Consider the following 20,600-nt stretch of genomic DNA (forward strand, 5'->3'; position numbering starts at 1 on the left):
AGCATTCGAAACAGAAAACAGCCAAACAGTATAGCAGCACTATCTACAAGTCTAAGAAGCCAGCTGTGCATCAACAATGTGTACTCATAGAAAGTTTGTCTTTAGACAACAACATGTAGTGAGCAGTGAGATTCATAGGAGCAGTATAAGGTAGAATTAGCCACTACTATGAATGACACAAACAGACAGTGTATGACAACATCCGTGAACAAGTTTTGACTAGGCTCTGTCGGAATACAGTCTGTAAATTTTAACTAGAAAATGGCGGTATTAACACACCAAATCACAGTACCTGCTTCTATCTGCAAAATACATACATCACAACCTGAACCCACTCCGTGTGTCCCACACAGTAATCGCTGCCATAGCTTCATGCCTCCAGATTCCACAATACAACAGGCACCAGATTACTCAGTGTGTGCGGCTGGCCTCATAAACAAACCGCATTGAGAACGTGCAGCAACGTTCTTCGATAATGAGCGTGTAACAACCTTTTCTAGTTTCTCCATACATGCACCATCTGACTGACCAGTTTCGTGTTCCCATTCTGGCCAGATAAAAGGAGAGAAGCACCTGCAAGTGTATCACATATTTGACTTAGGCCTTAGTGCCAACGTATGCGTTGTTTTGTTAATGTCTTGTGGTCCTTGAGCGTATTAGGCAGTACCCAATAAATGTTGTGCTTTTGCTGTTGACAACGTGATCAGTTCCTGTATTGTACTTCTGGAAACTGTTATTTCAGCTAAATTTAAAAATTCAATAATATACTGAATTTTAAAGAAGCAGCAGTCTTGCTCCCAACAGCCCCTCACGCGCCATGGATCATGGTCCCAACCGTCAGCACATTATGAGCTCAGGGGTAACATGCATTTTGCAACGTATTAGGTGCTGGATGATTGGATGTCATGATGATTTTTGGTACTCTATTAGATCCGTGCCTACGGAGATTAACAATCAATTTTAAAAAATTTACAAATATCTTCTGTACTAGCTGTTACCTGCAGCTTCGCTGGGATATCGGTACTTTTGTTATAATTAGTGATGGTGAGTAAGTAAAACAGCAATTTTTCTAGATGTCTGCGTATATAGTGCTGTAGACACAAACACACACACACACACACGCACATATATATATATATAGTCACAAACGTATAAGTACGTAGTATCACGTAACATTCCGCCAGTGCGGACGGTATTTGCTTCGTGATACATTACCCGTGTTAAAATGGGCCGTTTACCAGTTGCGGAAGAGGTCGATATCTTGTTGATGTATGGCTATTGTGATCAAAATGCCAAACCGGCGTGTGCTATGTATGCTGCTCGGTATCTTGGACGACATCATCCAAGGGTCCGGACCGTTCGCCGGATAGTTACGTTATTTAAGGAAACAGGAAGTGTTCAGCCACATGTGAAACGACAACCACGACCTGCTACAAATGATGATGCCAAAGTAGGTGTTTTAGCTGCTGTCGCGGATAATCCGCACATCAGTAGCAGACAAACTGCGCGAGAATCGGGAATATCAAAAACGTCGGTGCTGAGAATGCTGCCACTGGGCACAAGAGCGATTACTGGACGATGACAGATTTTTTGCACGCGTTCCATTTAGCGACAAAGTGTCATTCATCAACAGCGGTAACGTAAACGGGCGTAATATGCACTATTGGGCAACGGAACATCCACGATGGCTGCGACAGGTGGAACATCAGCGACCATGGCGGCTTAATGTATGGTGAGGCATTATGGGTGGAATGATAATTGGCCCCCATTTTATCGATGTCGATCTAAATGGTGCAATGTATGCTGATTTCTTACGTAATGGTCTACCGATGTTACTACAAGATGTTTCACTGCATGACAGAATGGCGATGTACTTCCAACATGATGGATGTCCGGCACATAGCTCGCGTGCGGTTGAAGCGGTACTGAATAGCATATTTCCTGACAGGTGGATTGGTCGTCGGAGCACCATACCATGTCTCGGATCTGACGTCTCCGGATTTCTTTCTGTGGGGAGAGTTAAAGGGTATTTGCTATCGTGATCCACCGACAACGCCTGACAACATGCGTCAGCGCATTTTCGATGTATGTACGAACATTACGGAAGGCGGACTACTCGCTGTTGAGAGGAATGTCGTTACACGTATTGCCAAATGCATTGAGGTTGACGGAACTCATTTTGAGGATATGTTGCATTAATGTGATATTTACTGGTAACCACGCTCTAACAGCGAGCGTTCTCAGAAATGGTAAGTTCATATAGCTAGATGTATCACATTCGAACAAGCGAAATAAAATGTTTAAACGTACCTACGTTCTGTATTTTAATTTAAAAAACCTACCTGTTACAACTGTTCGTCTAAAATTGTGAATCATATGTTAGTGACTACTACAGCGCCATCTATCACAAAGCGAAAAAAGTGGTAAAGTAAAACATTCATATTTCTCTACGTATTACACTAATATGTAATAAAAAATGGGTGTGAATCATATGTTTGTGACTATTACAGCGCCATCTATCACAAAGCGAAAAAGGTGGTCCAACTAAAACATTCATATTTATTTACGTATTACACGAATATGTAATACAAAATGGGGGGTCCTATTTAAAGAAACTCAGTTCATATCCGTTTGACCTATGGCAGCTCCATCTAGCGAGCCAATCATAGCGCCATCTGGTTTCCCCCTTCAAGCTAGACAAGTTTCGTTGTTTGTAGTTTTTTCGTTTGACGCTTATTTCGTGAGATATTTGGCCCGGTCACGATCAATGAACCACCCTGTATATCCGATGTAGTTCACAGTCTCTCCTCAAGCACAATAAAGCTGATAACTGCTCACTTCGTAGCCTCAGTAAATTCACTGTAAAGGCATATTTGCATTTTGCGATAACTGGTTCTTTCAAGTGCTTCCGATGTCTTCATTGTTCTATAGGTCTGCTTCGCTTCACAGCTGAATTCTTCACTCTTGAATCTTTTTTCTTGCTAGCTTCTTCCTCGAAATCATTCTCACTTTCGTTTCCCCTTCTTCGCTGATGTTTTCAGAACATCTTATTAAAAATCAGTGTTTTGGTGTGAAAAATGCTGCAACGATAGCTTTCTGGAAACGTTTGCAGTCTGCTCGTTTCGGCATCATCGAATTGCTTCCTCCTTATTATTACCGTAATTTTCTTTTCGACGTAAAACCTTCTGACTATCATCGCAAAAAGTACCCCCGTTTCCTCGAATTTATCATTCCTTCCACTAATGAAACGGCACACTCCGTTTATCCATCATCACATTACCAAGTCTCAGCATGGACTGACTCTCTTCATTTGTCACTCCAGCCTCAATAAAGTTTTGCACAGTTGAAACGTTTCATACAACACCAAAGAATTCTTTACATCTAAACTGCATACAGTTAGAACTATCTAAATCATCACAATATTTATGTACGGCACATTACACTTCTTTTACACTTAAATTAAGTTAAAATCAATTAAGGATGTATAAATCATACAAAATTATCATTACATCTGTAGTTAATAATTGAGAATGCATTCTGAGACAAAGCCAGCTCAAACCTGAAACTAGTACTAAATTGTGTATTTTCTGGTGGAGATAGCATAGACCCTTCTAGAAGGATAAAAGATGAACCCTGCTGACCTCGGAATACAAACTTGGTACTGTGCAACAGTATACTGAAAAATATGACAACCTAAAATCATGTAATATGTTACAAAAATGGTTCAGAAACGTATAAACGTACTTATTCTAGAGTCTGAAGTTCAGTAGAATAAAAATTCCAAAATAAATCGATATTTTACACTCTACATAGATGAGATTCGAAGATATGAGTTTGATGTTTCATTAGTATGTGTGCTTTGATAGAAAAATATTGTATAGCAGTTCTGTAGAGTTATGTTAAATATTTTGGAAACTACTGATGTTTTTCAATAATGTCAGATTTGCTGAAACTGGAAACTACTTTTTAGTTTGAACAGTTATTGCAGTGTAGTGAAAAAACATAGTATTGAAAATCCTTTAGTATTGCGTTCAGTGGTTTACAATATTTTAAGTGTTGTAAATTTTGGCGTAGGATATAGTAAATAGCGTGAGATAAGCTGCCATTCAGATATGAGTATCTATATACTACAGCACGATGCTATAGCTATAAAAAGATGAAGACGCACCATATTTCAAAGGATTTAATTTACTAGCAAATGTACAGCGACGATCGAGAGTGCACTTCGGAAAACAAACACCACTTAAAATTCTGCTTAAGAGAAGCTATATTTAGTGAAAACGAGAAACCAAATGTATATATCATGTTTGTAAAGATCTGTTTATTGCAGAAGAAACTATAATGTAGTTATAAGCCCAACTAGAAGAGTTATTTGAACTCTGATGCTGCAAGAGTTATGCTTTTCGAGCATAAAGTTAGGTACGCTGCCGGGTAAGAAGTGAGTGGTCCCGTCTGGTGTCCTGATAGGGGGTATAGTTAGTTATAAGCAAACCCGCTGCAGTGTTCAGTAACAGTGTGCTGTAGTCGATTAGTGAGATGCTTAATACAGAATGTCTAATTAACGTACAACGAGATGCGTTCAATAAGTAATGCAATACATTTTCTTTTCGCGGTCAATTCAGTCTGAAAAAATGCGAAGTTTTTTGTAGGACATCGTGGAATATCCTCGCTTCAGCTCTTATACTTTCATGAAGTTCTGATAGGTGGAAGCGCCATGCGTAGGCTTCATAATGGCATATGACACGGAGGTGCATTCCAAGAAGGGAGCTGCTATTGAGCTTCCGTTGGCGGAGAACCAGAGCACCGCAGAATGTTTACGGTGACCCGGCAGTGAACCATGGTCGATGGATAACAATGAAGCACCTCGCTACACAGCTGGACTCATACACTGTGCGCACTTGAGGGGAGTTCGGAAAACTTCAGTGGACTTTTCTTCCTTAGGTACCCCACAACGCGGATCTCGCACCTTCCGACTTCCGCCTGTTTTGGCCAAAGAGTGAGGCACTCCGTGGGAAACAGTGCATAGATGATAGGGAGGATATTGATACCGTAAGACGCTGGCTCCGACGTCACCAATACAGTGGTACCACGCCGGTATACTTGCTCTCCCTGTAAGGTGGCGCAAGGCCGTCATAAGGAACGGAGATTATGTTAAAAAGTAAGGTTTTTAGCCAAAAAAGCGAGGAATAATATGGAATCCTGAATGAAACCAAACTGCTTTCAGAAAACAAAATGCGTTGCATTACTTATTGAACGCCCCTCGTAACTATCAAAAGTTTCTTGCTTCTGAGTATTGACGGGTGCCGGCAAAAACAATTAGATGAAATGTTGGTGTTTGTGTGACAAAAAGAAAATCTGTGTGTATGCATGTTTTCTTCAAACATTGGTTAAATGGTTTCTGTACCTTCTTCCTCACTGCCTTGCAGTTCCAAGTAAGAGTTTCCTTTCGTCTATGGAGAAATCGATATTTTCGGCTATTGGAATGCAGACTACAGATAACTCATTAACGACTATTTTCAGAGTATCTCACTCAGAATTTCATTGACCTTGTTGGGTTCTGTACGGTGCGTTGTAGGACTAAACGGAAAACCTTAACATTTACACGACATACCGCATCCCCACCTCCCCCCGGCACATTACAACAGGCGCTCTGTTGAAGCAGAAGGTGAAATCGTGAAAAACCGACAGAAATGCTGCATCAAGGATGAGAGGAAAATCTTACTTCTCCTCCAGAGCGAACCGATGGTTTTGCATCAAATGACTGTTACTAAATATTTTGTTCCACAAATATGAGTCTGAAATAGTGAAATTACTGTAGACGTCGACAACAGTCGCAGGAAACCATTCTCACGTGTACTGACTTTCCAGAATCCTGAATTTCATAACAGCTTTCTCGATTGAGGGGAAAGCGTAAAACTACAATAGATTTTCATCATGACTCAGCTGTCAGTGGGAAGCCCCGTTAAAGAAATCAGCTGAATCGTTATGAACTGTGAAAACTCGTGGCTGACAATAAAGTACCGTTGTCAGGTGACTTTGCTGTGAGCTGTCTACGTAACCGCGGTGACCCGAGATAGCAGGCTTGACTGCCTTTCTGGTGGAGTTCCGATGAAAACATTCTTATCGCACGCCTCTTACGCGTTTCTTGTCGGCAGTGTTATCGTCTGTTTCCCAGCTGTTTTAATGCAGCTCAGCCGCGCGATGTAAGCGTCTTGTCACGGTTCGCGTGGCTCCCTCTGTCGGAGTTTCGAGTACTCCCTCTTGCATGGGTCTGTGTGTGTTGTCCTTAGGGTAAGTTATTTTAAGTGGGATTAAGTATTGTGTGAGTCAAGGGACCGATGACCTCAGCAGTTTTGTCCCATTGAACCTCACCACAAATTTCCAAAGATTTTAACGCAGCTCAACGGTGCTGTAACATATGCTCTGTGGTTTGGTACTACAGTTTGTGTTAATAACATTGTTACTTTAAGAGCTTGTTCTTCATGATACTGCGTGTAGCGTCTCAAATGATTCGACTTATCTTTCTACGTGAAGGTGAGCTGTAGCGAGTTCTAAAGATTACAAATGTAACAGTACAACGGATAGAGGAAGAAGCAAATTTGTTCCACAATACTAGCTGATTGCAGCTAGTGTTCATCGTGCTGTCAAGGTAGGGGAATAAATATGGTAAACAATCTTCAGAGTCAAACGGTTTGCCAGTTTTGCGTAATATTTAAGAAAAAGAATGCAGCTGAAAATTTCAACGACCGTCGACGATGAAGTGGTGACAAGGAAGCCAAAAACTGTTGGCGAAAGATCAATAAATTCGTTGTAATTTCTTATAATGACACAGGTATTCGCTAAACACGAATGTGGATTGAAAGAAAATTCATTCGCAAAACATTTTCAGAAAAATTTCCTCTAGGAATATGTCTGCGATTCTTTCACGCACGACATAATGCCAACAAAACTTGTTGCTTCATCCCAAATTACTATTTTACGTATTTATAGTCAGAATATTTCACACAGATTCTCTCGTTCCTTCACAGAATCTCCCGAACTGTGTGTACCCGTATGGACGAAGCCGACTGCCAGGGAAAATTTCAGTCAACATTGCTGTAATACGAAATGTTAAACAGGTGTATCTTACATTTGAACATAATTACGTTTTTTAAAAAATAGTGATTTTAATTGTAAACAGTGTTTAGTGTAGTATAACTTTTCTTTCATAACTCCGTCAAAATTTTCTGTTTCTGGGTGATGAAACGACTTTAGCTGACTGTAGGCTGTGATAGTAATACTTATCTCAAGGAAGGTAAGTTGTCTTCTTTTGCATAACAGATTCATTGAGTGAAAAATCAACACGTATTAACCGCAACATGTGGTTAATTCTTTGCCCACAGTCATATTAAAATCGAAATTAAAGATTTATGGGATTTTATAATAATCTCTATGGTTACCGATTGTCTAAAATAAGTGAAATGCTATCAGTCCTCAACTGTATATCCACGTGCGAGTCAGCTAGTCGCTTCTGGATTTATAGAAATTTTTTAACCGGCTTTAGTCCCCTTTCTTTTACGAAAGAATGAAGGAAGAGGAGAATTTAAGATCTCATCGACGTCGGACTAAGAGAGAGAGTTATATGCCATAACTAGGGAAATAAGTCATTCACACCTTTTTCAAAGCTGGTATTATCCGATTACGTGAATTTACAGAAAACCTGAATCTGGGTGGTAGGACGAGTATTGGAACTGTTGTACTGTAGGATACGAGTCGTCTTATCTCACTCGGTCACAAGGCTCGAAGGACGGAAACGGACTTCCAGTAATCCTGGGCCATGTTAACAGCCTGTAGTACAGGGTGGGACAAATAAAGTTGGCCCGGTTAAATACATTTGATTGGAAGTGACTGTATGCATACGGAGCAAGTGTCCATTCAGCTGGCCGAAACTTGGAGCACATTTGCACAGCTTTGACGCCTGACAGAGCTGTTAGCAGAGGCCAGTTAGGTCGAGACCCTAGCTGGTCACTCAGGTCATCTGATCTCTCAGAGCCGGCCGCTGTGGCTGAGCGGTTCTAGGCGCTTTAGTCCGGAACCGCGCTGCTGCTACGGTCGCAGTTTCGAATCCTGCCTCGCGCATGGATGTGTATGCTGTCCTTAGGCTAGTTAGGTTTAAGTATTTCGAAGTCTAGGGGACTGATGACCTCTGATGTTAAGTCTCATACGGCTCAGAGCCATTTGAACCATTTTTGAACATTTAGTGTGCGATTACTTTGTGTGGGAAGCCCTCAAGTCAGTGTATCGCAACATCCCTCACAGTCTTCAGGAACTGCAGTAGAATATTCCGGATGAGACTGTAGCAATTCCTGCAGTCCAGTTTCGATCCGCTTGCAGCAACCTGCTGACCAGAGCTCAAAAGTACGAAGAGATGAATTTGCTCTCTCTCAACATCTGTCGTATTTATTTGTAGCATGGAACTCTGTTCTCCCGATCACTTATATTTGTCCCACTCTGTATCAGGAGCAATCAAAAAGTTTTCGTTTGAGGGCGTTGCTGCAACGTCCATCCAACGAAGCGAGACTCTGATGCGGGTACATAAGCACCGAACATAAGCACCGACATGCAGGCAAGGTATCAGTGTGGCATATTTGTTTCTGAGATGTTGCAGTTGATAAGGAAACCTTTAACTATGGCGAATACATCACCAAAAGCATCCAAACAGGACCGTCGTGTTGTTATTCTCTTCTTGGTTGCTGAAGGGTATACAGCGGTAGACATACATCGGAGAAGAAAGAGTGTGTATGGGCCACGTCTATGGAAAACCATCTTTGTGAAGTGGTGCGGCAAGTGCTGCTACTGCTTCGTGATAACTCACGTCGCCATACTGCAAATGTAAGTCAGAAGTTACACTGACTCCAGTGGGAATCATTCGAGCAACGCATCTATAGTCCTGATCTTTCACTATGTGATTATGTAGCCTTCAGTCCATTAAAAAAGGCCTTGAATGGTCGACGAGTATGTGCTGCAGGTATTACGGAATTCTTCACCCAGCAAGAGACGGTGTTTTATCAAACGGATATATTCACCCAGGTACGACAGTGGAATGGCTGCGTCAGTCCTTACGGCAATTTTGCCTCAATAGCCCACCGATTCTGGACTGTAAAAGTGGTTCAAATGGCTCTGAGCACTATGGGACTTAACTGCTGAGGTCATCAGTCCCCTAGAACTTAGACCTACGTAAACCTAACTAACCTAAGGACATCACACACATCCATGCCCGATTCGAACCTGCGACCGTAGGGGTCGCGCGGTTACAGACTAGCGCCTAGAACTGCTCGCTGGACTGTACAGTCTGCATATGAAGCCTTGCGCAGATATATCCTCCCCTACGCAATCTGTTATCCTCAAAATCTATTAGTGCCGTATATCCTTGGATACATCCTCCTGTGTGCGTCTTCCATGCAGTCATCTGTCCACGGTACGTCGTACTACACTGGGCAACAGAATTAACTAATTACTTTTTCTGAACACTGTAATTGGCTGACATTGTGAGGCATAAGTGTGAAAATTGGCTCAAAGATGCCTACAGCCTTCCACAGCAATGGTGCAAAACCGTGGCCCCATGCGACGTCACACTCGAGATCAGCCATGTTTAAATTAGCACAGCAAGGTGTCGACACATGCTAAAGTAAATCCACAACTCAGAGGTTTATGTAAGCTGTAAGATTGCTTCATGATATCGCTTTGGCACCAGATTTCGGACCAATTCTGGACTGTGCCACCGTGGACATGTCATACTAGAGAAATGTCGTCACAGTCGCTCTTACCTACATTTCATCCCAGCGTTGAAATCACGTAGTTTTGTGATTGGTGGCCGTGCAAATCGTTTCAGACAAACAGCCGTTCAAAATAGGCACGAAAAAGTCTGCGGGTATGGCATAAACGACGTCAAAGAAATCAGTCTTTTCCCTAGGGCGCTTATTCCCACATATTTCGGGGTCGGGAACAACAGTTCGCAGTGCGATGAGCAACAAGATATCGGTGTTGACAACCCTCCACACTGCTGACACCTTCGCAAGTTTCAACGCTTTTCTAAGGACATTGTGGGGATGGATTCTCGTTGAACGTGGTCAGACACCTTCGGAGTGCAGCCAGACTCGTGTGCGGATAGGAAACCCTAGACAGCGTTAAAAACCATTTAACGAAATGTGAACGTCATCCGAAGAAGCACAAGGTACTTACGCTTTTTCTGCCGGCTTGTTTTCAACCCTTCTGTGGCGTGATGACGCGGGAGCATGAGATTAACGTGTGCGTTAATAAAATGACAAAGGTTCCCTCGAAGACCGCACAGGTCGCCAACACACTCTGTGTCACCCGTGCGTCTTTGCTAAGGATATTACAAGTGTACCGGGTGGTTATAATAAAAGTGCAGCTATTCAAGGAGGTCCAGCGTGGGCTGCAGTTATCGCATGGCAGCGAAACTAAGTAGATATGCTCAGACGTTAATGAGAAACCAATTAACGCTGGTAACAACTGGTTCCAACTTTGTCCACCAGGATCAAATCTGGCGCTGGACAGCATCTCCTCAACGTCTCCGGTGTTCATATTTAAAAAAATTGTGTAAGTGGTAATTACTAAGAAAATCAACATTAAGCATTTCTCACCTTTGTTTGAGGTTCTCTGCCCGAACCCTGTTAAAGATGGGAACATTTCTCTGTGTTTTTCTGGCATTCACAGGACCAGATTTGCAACCGCTGGCAACAATCGGAACTAATTTCCAGTGCTAATCGGTTCCTCATTAACATATTAGAATATCGACCACGTTTCACTGAATACAATAATTACAGCCCACATTGGATAACTGCGAGAAGCTGCACTTTAATTATATCCACTCAGTTCTTGACAAGCATTTTAATACATAATTTGGCGGTTTCTCTAGCATCTGAGGGTTAGGCAACCCGTTCGACACTCCTTGGATGGAATTCCCTACTATAGGCGCTAGGGCAGCCATGCTGCATTGCTATCGAAGTTTCTGACAGGTAACATTTATAACGTGATCAACGAAGGTGCGTGGGTCGCACAAAGGCTGTTTCCGAACTGAGAAGACTTCGAAGGAGACTTTTGGCGTTTCATTTGCGAACATCTTAATGTTGCAATCCCTTGATCACGTCACAAGAGCGTGGAAAACAAGACGGCAGAAAAAGCGTAAGTAGCCTGTGCTCCTTCGAATCACATTCAAAGTCCCTCGTATGTTTTTAAGCGGTCCATCGTGGTTCCTACCTGTACACGAGATGCACTCGAAAAGTGTGTGATCATGTAAAATGAAGGCCCAACCCCGAACAGGTTCTTAGGAAAGCTCTGAAATGTCAGAAGATGTCAGCAGTGTGAAGAGTTGTCAACAACGTCTCCTTGTTGCTTACTGCTCTGCGTGTTGTGGTTTTCGATCGCAAAATGTATAAGAGCAGACGTGCTTTAATTACAATATGTCGAATATGAGCGATCTTGTGTCTGAAATGATTTCCACGGTCACACATCACAGAACTGCATGATTTCAAAGCTGGATGTTGCTGTTCTGACTTCCATCACAGAGGCGTCAAAAGAAGTGGTGAGACTTGGGTAAACGGGGATGTGGCGACCTTTCCATCGCGTAACGCGTCCACGTTGGTGTTGGGAAGAATTTTGGTGAAATCGGGTGCCCATCTGGCATCATTAACGTACTTTATAGCTTACCTGAACCTCTGAACTGTGGGTTTATTTTTGCATGTGTCGACACCTTGTTGTTTGAAGTACTTGCAATCCCAAGGATGAAGTCGAAGGGTGCCACGGTTTTTCACCATTACAGAGGAATTGTACGCAGCTTTGGAGCAAATGTTAAACGTGTGTGGTGATGGGAGATTATTATGGAGTTTCGAGAAAGTGGTGGTTTCATTTCGTTGCACAGTGTAGAACCATGTGGGAAAGATAATATACACTCCTGGAAATTGAAATAAGAACACCGTGAATTCATTGTCCCAGGAAGGGGAAACTTTATTGACACATTCCTGGGGTCAGATACATCAAATGATCACACTGACAGAACCACAGGCACATAGACACAGGCAACAGAGCATGCACAATGTCGGCACTAGTACAGTGTATATCCACCTTTCGCAGCAATGCAGGCTGCTATTCTCCCATGGAGACGATCGTAGAGATGCTGGATGTAGTCCTGTGGAACGGCTTGCCATGCCATTTCCACCTGGCGCCTCAGTTGGACCAGCGTTCCTGCTGGACGTACAGACCGCGTGAGACGACGCTTCATCCAGTCCCAAACATGCTCAATGGGGGACAGATCCGGAGATCTTGCTGGCCAGGGTAGTTGACTTACACCTTCTAGAGCACGTTGGGTGGCACGGGATACATGCGGACGTGCATTGTCCTGTTGGAACAGCTAGTTCCCTTGCCAGTCTAGGAATGGTAGAACGATGGGTTCGATGACGGTTTGGATGTACCGTGCACTATTCAGTGTCCCCTCGACGATCACCAGTGGTGTACGGCCAGTGTAGGAGATCGCTCCCCACACCATGATGCCGGGTGTTGGCCCTGTGTGCCTCGGTCGTATGCAGTCCTGATTGTGGCGCTCACCTGCACGGCGCCAAACACGCATACGACCATCATTGGCACCAAGGCAGAAGCGACTCTCATCGCTGAAGACGACACGTCTCCATTCGTCCCTCCATTCACGCCTGTCGCGACATCACTGGAGGCGGGCTGCACGATGTTGGGGCGTGAGCGGAAGACGGCCTAACGGTGTGCGGGACCGTAGCCCAGCTTCATGGAGACGGTTGCGAATGGTCCTCGCCGATACCCCAGGAGCAACAGTGTCCCTAATTTGCTGGGAAGTGGCGGTGCGGTCCCCTACGGCACTGCGTAGGATCCTACGGTCTTGGCGTGCATCCGTGCGTCGCTGTGGTCCGGTTCCAGGTCGACGGGCACGTGCACCTTCCGCCGACCACTGGCGACGACATCGATGTACTGTGGAGACCTCACGCCCCACGTGTTGAGCAATTCGGCGGTACGTCCACCCGGCCTCCCGCATGCCCACTATACGCCCTCGCTCAAAGTCCGTCAACTGCACATACGGTTCACGTCCACGCTGTCGCGGCATGCTACCAGTGTTAAAGACTGCGATGGAGCTCCGTATGCCACGGCAAGCTGGCTGACACTGACGGCGGCGGTGCACAAATGCTGCGCAGCTAGCGCCATTCGACGGCCAACACCGCGGTTCCTGGTGTGTCCGCTGTGCCGTGCGTGTGATCATTGCTTGTACAGCCCTCTCGCAGTGTCCGGAGCAAGTATGGTGGGTCTGACACACCGGTGTCAATGTGTTCTTTTTTCCATTTCCAGGAGTGTAGAAGTACCTTATACATTTTATGACAATAAATTTATTATTGTTTCATTTACACGTTTTATCTATCTGTAACTATTTGAATACTCTACAATTCACAATTAACTGCCTGGCAGACTGTATGTTACTGGTATCATTACGAAATTTGTAGAGATAACTGAACGTAATAGATGGGTTTGACGGCAAGTTATAGCTGGGAAGTTGGGTTTGGCAGGAGGGTGACAGGGATAACGAATAATAAATTGTGCCCTTATCGTCCTCCTTGCGTCCACAGTTGATCGCTGGATTTGTATCTGCTGTAACAACGAAGCAGAAAATTACATATTTTAAAAACTACGAAGGATTTTATGGAAGTAGTACGCAAAATGTCCCTCGGTGCCTTACGTATAATGAAAAGCAGTCCCTGAAAGATTTATCAACACGTAAACAGCTCATGTTTTGGGGGAAACGCACTGCTGCGATCACGATGACTGGCTACTGTTTGCGCGCCGCTGAGGCAGCGTGAAATGAGAATTCGCGCTGTCGCAGCAGAGAAAGCATGAGATGCAATTTTGTGTCATGTGCATCGTGAAGTAAAATTCAGGGTATCAGCGCCTCACTTGGGCAACAATATTTGGGTGCTGGTTACACATAGTCATGTGGAGATCAAAGTGTTTGATGCAAGACATTTCTCCACAAAATCGGAATAGCCTCGTGGTGGTAAAATGTCATATACCACATGCCCAATCTATCTTTAAAAATGTTTATTTTTTGTTATTACTTTTACGAAGAAATTATGAAACTGTAAAACACTCTTGCGTCACTAAATGTGTAACGGAAGTCCGTGATTGAGGAACAGACATTAACTGTATCTCACAAACAGTACGTGTACGGCAGAAACAAACGATGTATTAGGATTCTGAGAATTCTGGCTACTTACTTTTGTTCCAGCACTCGATGATTGATGAGGTACATGCCGTCATTGTTGTGTAACGTCCGATGCATCGTATCACAGTTATTGTATTCACGCTTAGTGGTCTATGCAGTTAATGAGGAAACCTTGCTAGCTTCCTACTTTAATAAGAAAGCAAGTTAATGTCAATCAGAACACAGGGAAAGTTGTGATCTAAAGAACAATAGGTTAATTCATTCTTAACATCACAAGACAAATAAAATTCCAAAAGAAATGTCATACAAACATTTTTATTTGACAAACGCTTTCACTAATATGTAGTTAATGGCGAACAAATGATCAGCTGCGGATCGACCCACGAAACTAACCAGAACACTAATCGCTGTATCTGACTTCATACACGTGAATCCGGGGTATGGCACAAAAACTACGCCACAATGAAGCATCTATACTCCACTATTCCATGAAGAAAAATATGGAAAATATGGTTCCAAAGAACAGGGTACTGGAAAGCATATATTGAAGCCCTACACTGTAGCAGCGAATACTTTACCCTCGTGGTGGTCAGGCCAGCACACCACAATGCGTTCGGAGACTGAAGTCATGGACGGCAGCAATATGTTATTAACGGCGCGAGCCCGAAAAATGCAAGTACACGGTCTCGTGTTCGGCTAATTCGGAACGCAGGTATTTCCCTATGAGCCTCTGAAACCCTGGTGGATTCCAGTGTGCAGGTGGACCTGTTTGCTGGTCTGTCAAACCAGTTTGACTCCGTGCCAAGAGTCTGCGTGACGGAATATGTCAAATGCTTAGGCTGCCAATTCAAAACAAATAAGTGCACCAACGCATCACTCATCGTGTGCGTGATAGTCGAAGCAGTACCTCTGATTGTTCAGGTGGTGACTGGTACAGGCTCTAAGTGGTCACTAGCAAACGGCACAAGTTTCACCACTTAGGTAACGACCTGCAGTTCTTTACTATTAAAGCTCCAGTGTAAGTGTGTCCTCCTCTCTTTCTCTCAGCTTTCCTTGCCAGCTTGGTAGCAAAGCACATCTACATCTTAGACAACTCTCACTTTAGCACAAGCCAATCACGAGCTGGAGCAGCCCATTCGAAGATGGGAGACTGCCCCTTGCTCTGTATACACAGGTTTGACCAATCAGGGACTTTAAAGTTAACTGGGAGAAAAGGAAAAAAAGATTCAGCTCCGCGCCTCTTTCCGACGCGTTTACGCCATGTCTTATGCTAAAAACATGACCTAGATGGAACAACAGCCCTCCATAAAGAGATCGATATCTCCCCTGTTACGTCCATTCCGAACTTTCAAAAGAATAGCCATAAGCTCGCTAAATGCCTCGTGCCTTCTCAAATATGTTTGGTAACAGAGTGTGGAAGTCTGGGCGACAGTGACCTGTCACACAGAAGTTCTCAGAAAGCTCACAGTTGTCTCATCGGCTTCCTGCCTAACAATGGCCATCCTCTGCTTTATCGCCGTTTTCAATGCGCTGCTCTTTGCAGCAGCGACTTCTCGGCGCTAGTCAGCCTATCTGGACGATTCCGCCAACCGACCGGCGATATCCAATGTGTCTGCACAGTGAGAATGTGTAACTCAGCAGTTTGGCCCATCCTCTGCTTTGTTGCCAGTCCTTAATGCCCTGTCCGCAGCGGCGAACCCTTGGCGCTAGTCAGCCTACCCGGATGCTGCCGCCGACCGACCGGCGCCATCCAACGTGTCGTCACAATGAGACCGTGGAACTCGGCGGTCCGCAAATGTTTTCACCCAGGTTCCACAGAAAAAACGCTCCACTCGGCCACGCTTTTACTGCAGTCGCGTAAATCGGCCCCCTATTTATTTGAATGTAGGTAAAGCTTACCGCTACTCCTTCACTAGAGCACACAAGCAAGAGCATTAACTACTTCCCACCATTTCAACATGATGTATGAAGTCAGATCGTATCCAGGTATAGCAATCAAGTAATAAAGATCAACTTCCCTAAGAACATTACGCAGCATAGCACCATGTTAGCAGTGAGAGCGCCCTGCAATTTTTCAATCTTTTACTGACTTCAGATTAATTTTATTTGATGATCTTATATTTTTCAGGTATGTATATCAGGTAATTGTGCGCACATGGTTTGAAGGCAAGTGAAAAGTTGCTTATCACGTCATGTCTTTTAAGTATTTTAATCTACACAGGTGGAACCTACAGATCTATATTTACAAAGTCCCAAATGGATAGTTATTACTCCTTTATACGTGGAAGTCAGTACACAATTTTCAAGGTCAACCTGAGTTCAATCAGCGATGATACTGAATAACTGCCAAGGCTTTCATATGGAGTGGATGTGGGATGGTTTAAGAATTTCAATAACGGTATTGCAATATGGTAGAAAGTTTAATTGTATCGCGATATGTGTAATGTCACTAAAAACATTGTGCCATAGCATTTATAGCGTTTGTTATCTGAGGCAAATCATTATTTATCCATTGCATATTTTTACCAAAATTTGATCACTGTATTTCTCTCATTTTTATCTTCTGGGAAGGAGAGATGCGTAACAAAGACTATGGACTACGTTTTACAGTACGTTTTCAGATTAGTGTTCTTTTGCCGAAGGGAAGCGTTCTCACAACAATGATAATCATATATAATGGATGATCATAGCACAGTGTCTTTTTGCATTTGGGTCGCATGTTAAATATCTCCATTATTTATAAGAACTTCCATTATAATGTGAAATAGTCTTTAATTGCAGCTATAACATTAGGTTACAGTAGAGCATTCCAAGCTCCTTGGATAACAGATGTGGTTTTGATGAAAAGGAAGTGGTAGGGATGAAAGTAACGGATTCACTTGTCAGTATGTATTAACGTGTCTGATTGGCAGTTCCCGTTTAGCCAGTGCCCATGTATTTGCTGACGTATGAACAGTTCAGATGAAACATAAATAGGATAGGTCAAAAATCACGTGTTACTGTCTATCCCCCTACATTACTTCACCAGGGATACGTACTTTCAGCTAGACAACGCACCTTCACATACATCTCAATTGCTGCTGAGAGGTTCCACGAAGCGTCCTTGAACAGGACACTATGTAACCGACCACCGAACTCTGATGATTATTTCCCCTTGGTGCGGTGTTGGTTAACGACAGGGGTGTGCGATGTGCCTATTAACTTCGGTGCAAAGCGTGAGTCTGTTCAGCGGAATGGTAGGCTAAACAGAGAAGTAACACATGGTAACAGCACACATCTAGTATGACATAAAGTCTACTCCGTGAAAAACTTCCAATATTACCTGCCTACAACAGAATTATTACGAGAATGCTGCAGTGCAGGAAAAGGTAGTAAAAGAGGTCGCCGAATATGTAACTGCCGAGCGGTCTAGTGCGCTGCAGTCATGGACTGTGTGGGTGGTCCCGGCGGAGGTTTGAGTCCTCCCTCAGGCATGAGTGTGTGTGTTTGTCCTTAGGATAATTTAGGTTAAGTAGTGTGTAAGTTTAGGGACTGATGACCTAAGCAGTTAAGTCCAATAAGATTTCACACACATTTAACATTTTTTTGAACGGGTACTTCAGTGTGTAAAAGGAGACGATAATATAGTAATCATGTGTGATGCGATAATCAGGGCGGAAGGGAAGAAACAATATTGTAAAAATGAGTGAGGAGAAAGCCTAAATAGTTCTGCGGAAAAGTTCAGGTAGTAAGAGCGAATATGCTTGGTATACTTTGGAAAGGCTCGAGATACGGGAAAATAGAGTTGCATCATAGTTTAGTAATTGCGGAGAGTGTGCTAAAGTTTAAAAGACGATTCCGGAAGAACCAATGTGAAAAGAAGTAGGATGCTAAAGCACTAGGGAATGATGAGATGCATTCGTAGTTCGCTGGCAGTATAGATACTGTGATAATAAATACCACAGTGAGCAGTTCAGTTGAATAGGGACAGACATCCGCTAAAACGGCGATCCCGGAAAAGACAAACATAGGTACAAGAAAGCCAGCTACGAAGAAACTTGGGGAAACAAATAATCGACGATAGAAAGTGGTATAAGAATTCATACACAAACAGAAGCCACTTACGAATGAAATAAATATGAAGAGCAGGGAACATAAGGGGAAATTGCAGGAAAAAATATGATGATATCGAAAAAAGAAATCGTTGTTGGAAAGACCGCACTGGCCTGTAGAAAAGTCAAAACCATCTTAGATGAAATTAGAACCATGTTCACCATAATTATAAATGCAGTCGGAATTACACTGTTAATCACAGAGAATAGGTGGAGAGAAACCGGTATGAGAGTAAGAGATTGTCTGATGACGTGACTGAGGAGGAATTTGCAATCAATTTGAAAGACATACGAGCTTAATAGAGACGGAATTTATTAGAGCTATGGAAGGCTTCCGAAGAAATAGGACAGGAGGGGTAGATAGAATTCTTTCCGATTTTCTGAAATCGTTGGCATACGTGGCAACCACGTGACTGTTGAAACTGTTGTGTAGAGTCCATGAGAGTTGAGACGTACCATGAGAATTTCGGAAAAATATCGTTCACACAATCACGAAGACACCAAGGGCAGATTAATGGCACACCTATTGCACAATCCGTTTAACTGCTTATGCATCCATGTGACTACAAGAATAGTACTAGGAGAATGGAAATTTAAGATGTTGTATTAATAAAAACACTGGTCTTGCTTTATAGGATTTATTTAAATTATCAATGACACGTCCACAAGCTAATCGGTTTTGAATTTATCAGAAACCATATTCAGACCATGACTCATCACATGGTGAACAGACGACGGAGTAGTGTCAGAGGACACCGCTGGTAACTGCTTCTTACGGTCAGGACTGATTAGTATGTTAATTATCTTATAGATCGCTGGTAGTTTCCAACAGTGTTTTCAAAGATGGAGGAACTGTTGGATAACTGTCAATTTCGCTTTCGGAAGGGCAAGTGCCTTAGAGAGGCAGTTCTGACATTGCGCTTTATAATGGAAGCAATACATAAGATAGACAAATAACGGGAAAAGCGTTGGTCAATGTAAAATGGCGCAAGATGTTCTAGATCTGAGGAAAATAGGATTAAGCTGTAGGGGAATACGGTTTATACACAGTGATCAGCCAGACCATCATGACCATCTGCCTAAGAGCCGGTATGTACAATCTTTGGCAAGGATAACAGTGACAGGGAAGCAATGAGGCCTTGGTAGGCCGATGGAGGAAGTTTCTCCACATCTGCGCATACAGGTCACTTAATTCTCGTAAGTTCCAGGGAGGGGACGATGAGGTCTGACGCCACGTTCTCTCAAATTTCATATGCGCTCGACCGGATTCAGATATGGCGAGCTTGGGGGGCAGCACATCAATTAGAACTCGTCACTGCGTTCTTCGAACCACTCCATTACACGTGGGGCCTGTGACATAGCGGATTATCTTGTTGAAAAACCACTGCCGTCGGGAAATACGATAGTCACGAAGGAGTGTATGTGTATGCAACCAGAGTGTGATACTCTGCGTCATGGTGCCTTCCACGAGCTCCACTGGACCCATGAATATCCACAGAGCATATTAGAGCCGTCGTCGTCTCCATCCCTCAGTACAGCTGTTCCCCAGGAAGACGACGGATTCGCGTCCTCCCGTCATCATAATGCAGAAGGCATCGTCAATCATCAGACGGAGCAAAGCTCTGCCACTGCTCCCATTTCTGTCGCGATTTCTGATGTCATGGTGTCAACATTGGCACATGCGCTGGTCGTCTGCCGTGAACGCCCATTATTAGGAGTGTTTGGTGCAGTGTGTGATCAGACACACTCTGCTTGGCAGTAAAGTCTTATGGCAGTTCGCCGCTTGTCCCGTTGTACCAGTCTGCCAGCCTACGACATGTGACATTTGTTACCCAACCTCATGACGTCTGGACGTGGTTTTACCGTGGTTTTGCCACGTGTTGAAGACACTCACCACAGCACTCCTCGAAACCCGGACTAGTCGAGCAGTTTCCGAAATGCTCGTGACGAGACTCCGCACCATCACAGTCTGCCCTCAGTCAAACTCAGATAGATCGATCAGTGATATTACATGCACCGTGTGTGTGCTGTAACCTGGACAGTTTTTATCGATGGTACATTCGTTGTTGGAATGTTCTGGCTAATCAGTATACAGTATTTACAAGAACCAAGAGGAAACATTAAGAACGGAAGACCGGTAACGATGTGCTCATTTTTCGAAGACTCTCAGATAGTGAAGCACTCTTTTGCCCTTACTATTCAATCCATACACCATTCAATATGCACATGGAGGAATGAGCGATGTAAATAAAAGGATGCTTCAAGACTTAAATAGA

The sequence above is a fragment of the Schistocerca americana genome, chromosome 8 (genome assembly GCF_021461395.2).
Source record: "Schistocerca americana isolate TAMUIC-IGC-003095 chromosome 8, iqSchAmer2.1, whole genome shotgun sequence".
Lineage (NCBI taxonomy): Eukaryota > Metazoa > Arthropoda > Insecta > Orthoptera > Acrididae > Schistocerca > Schistocerca americana.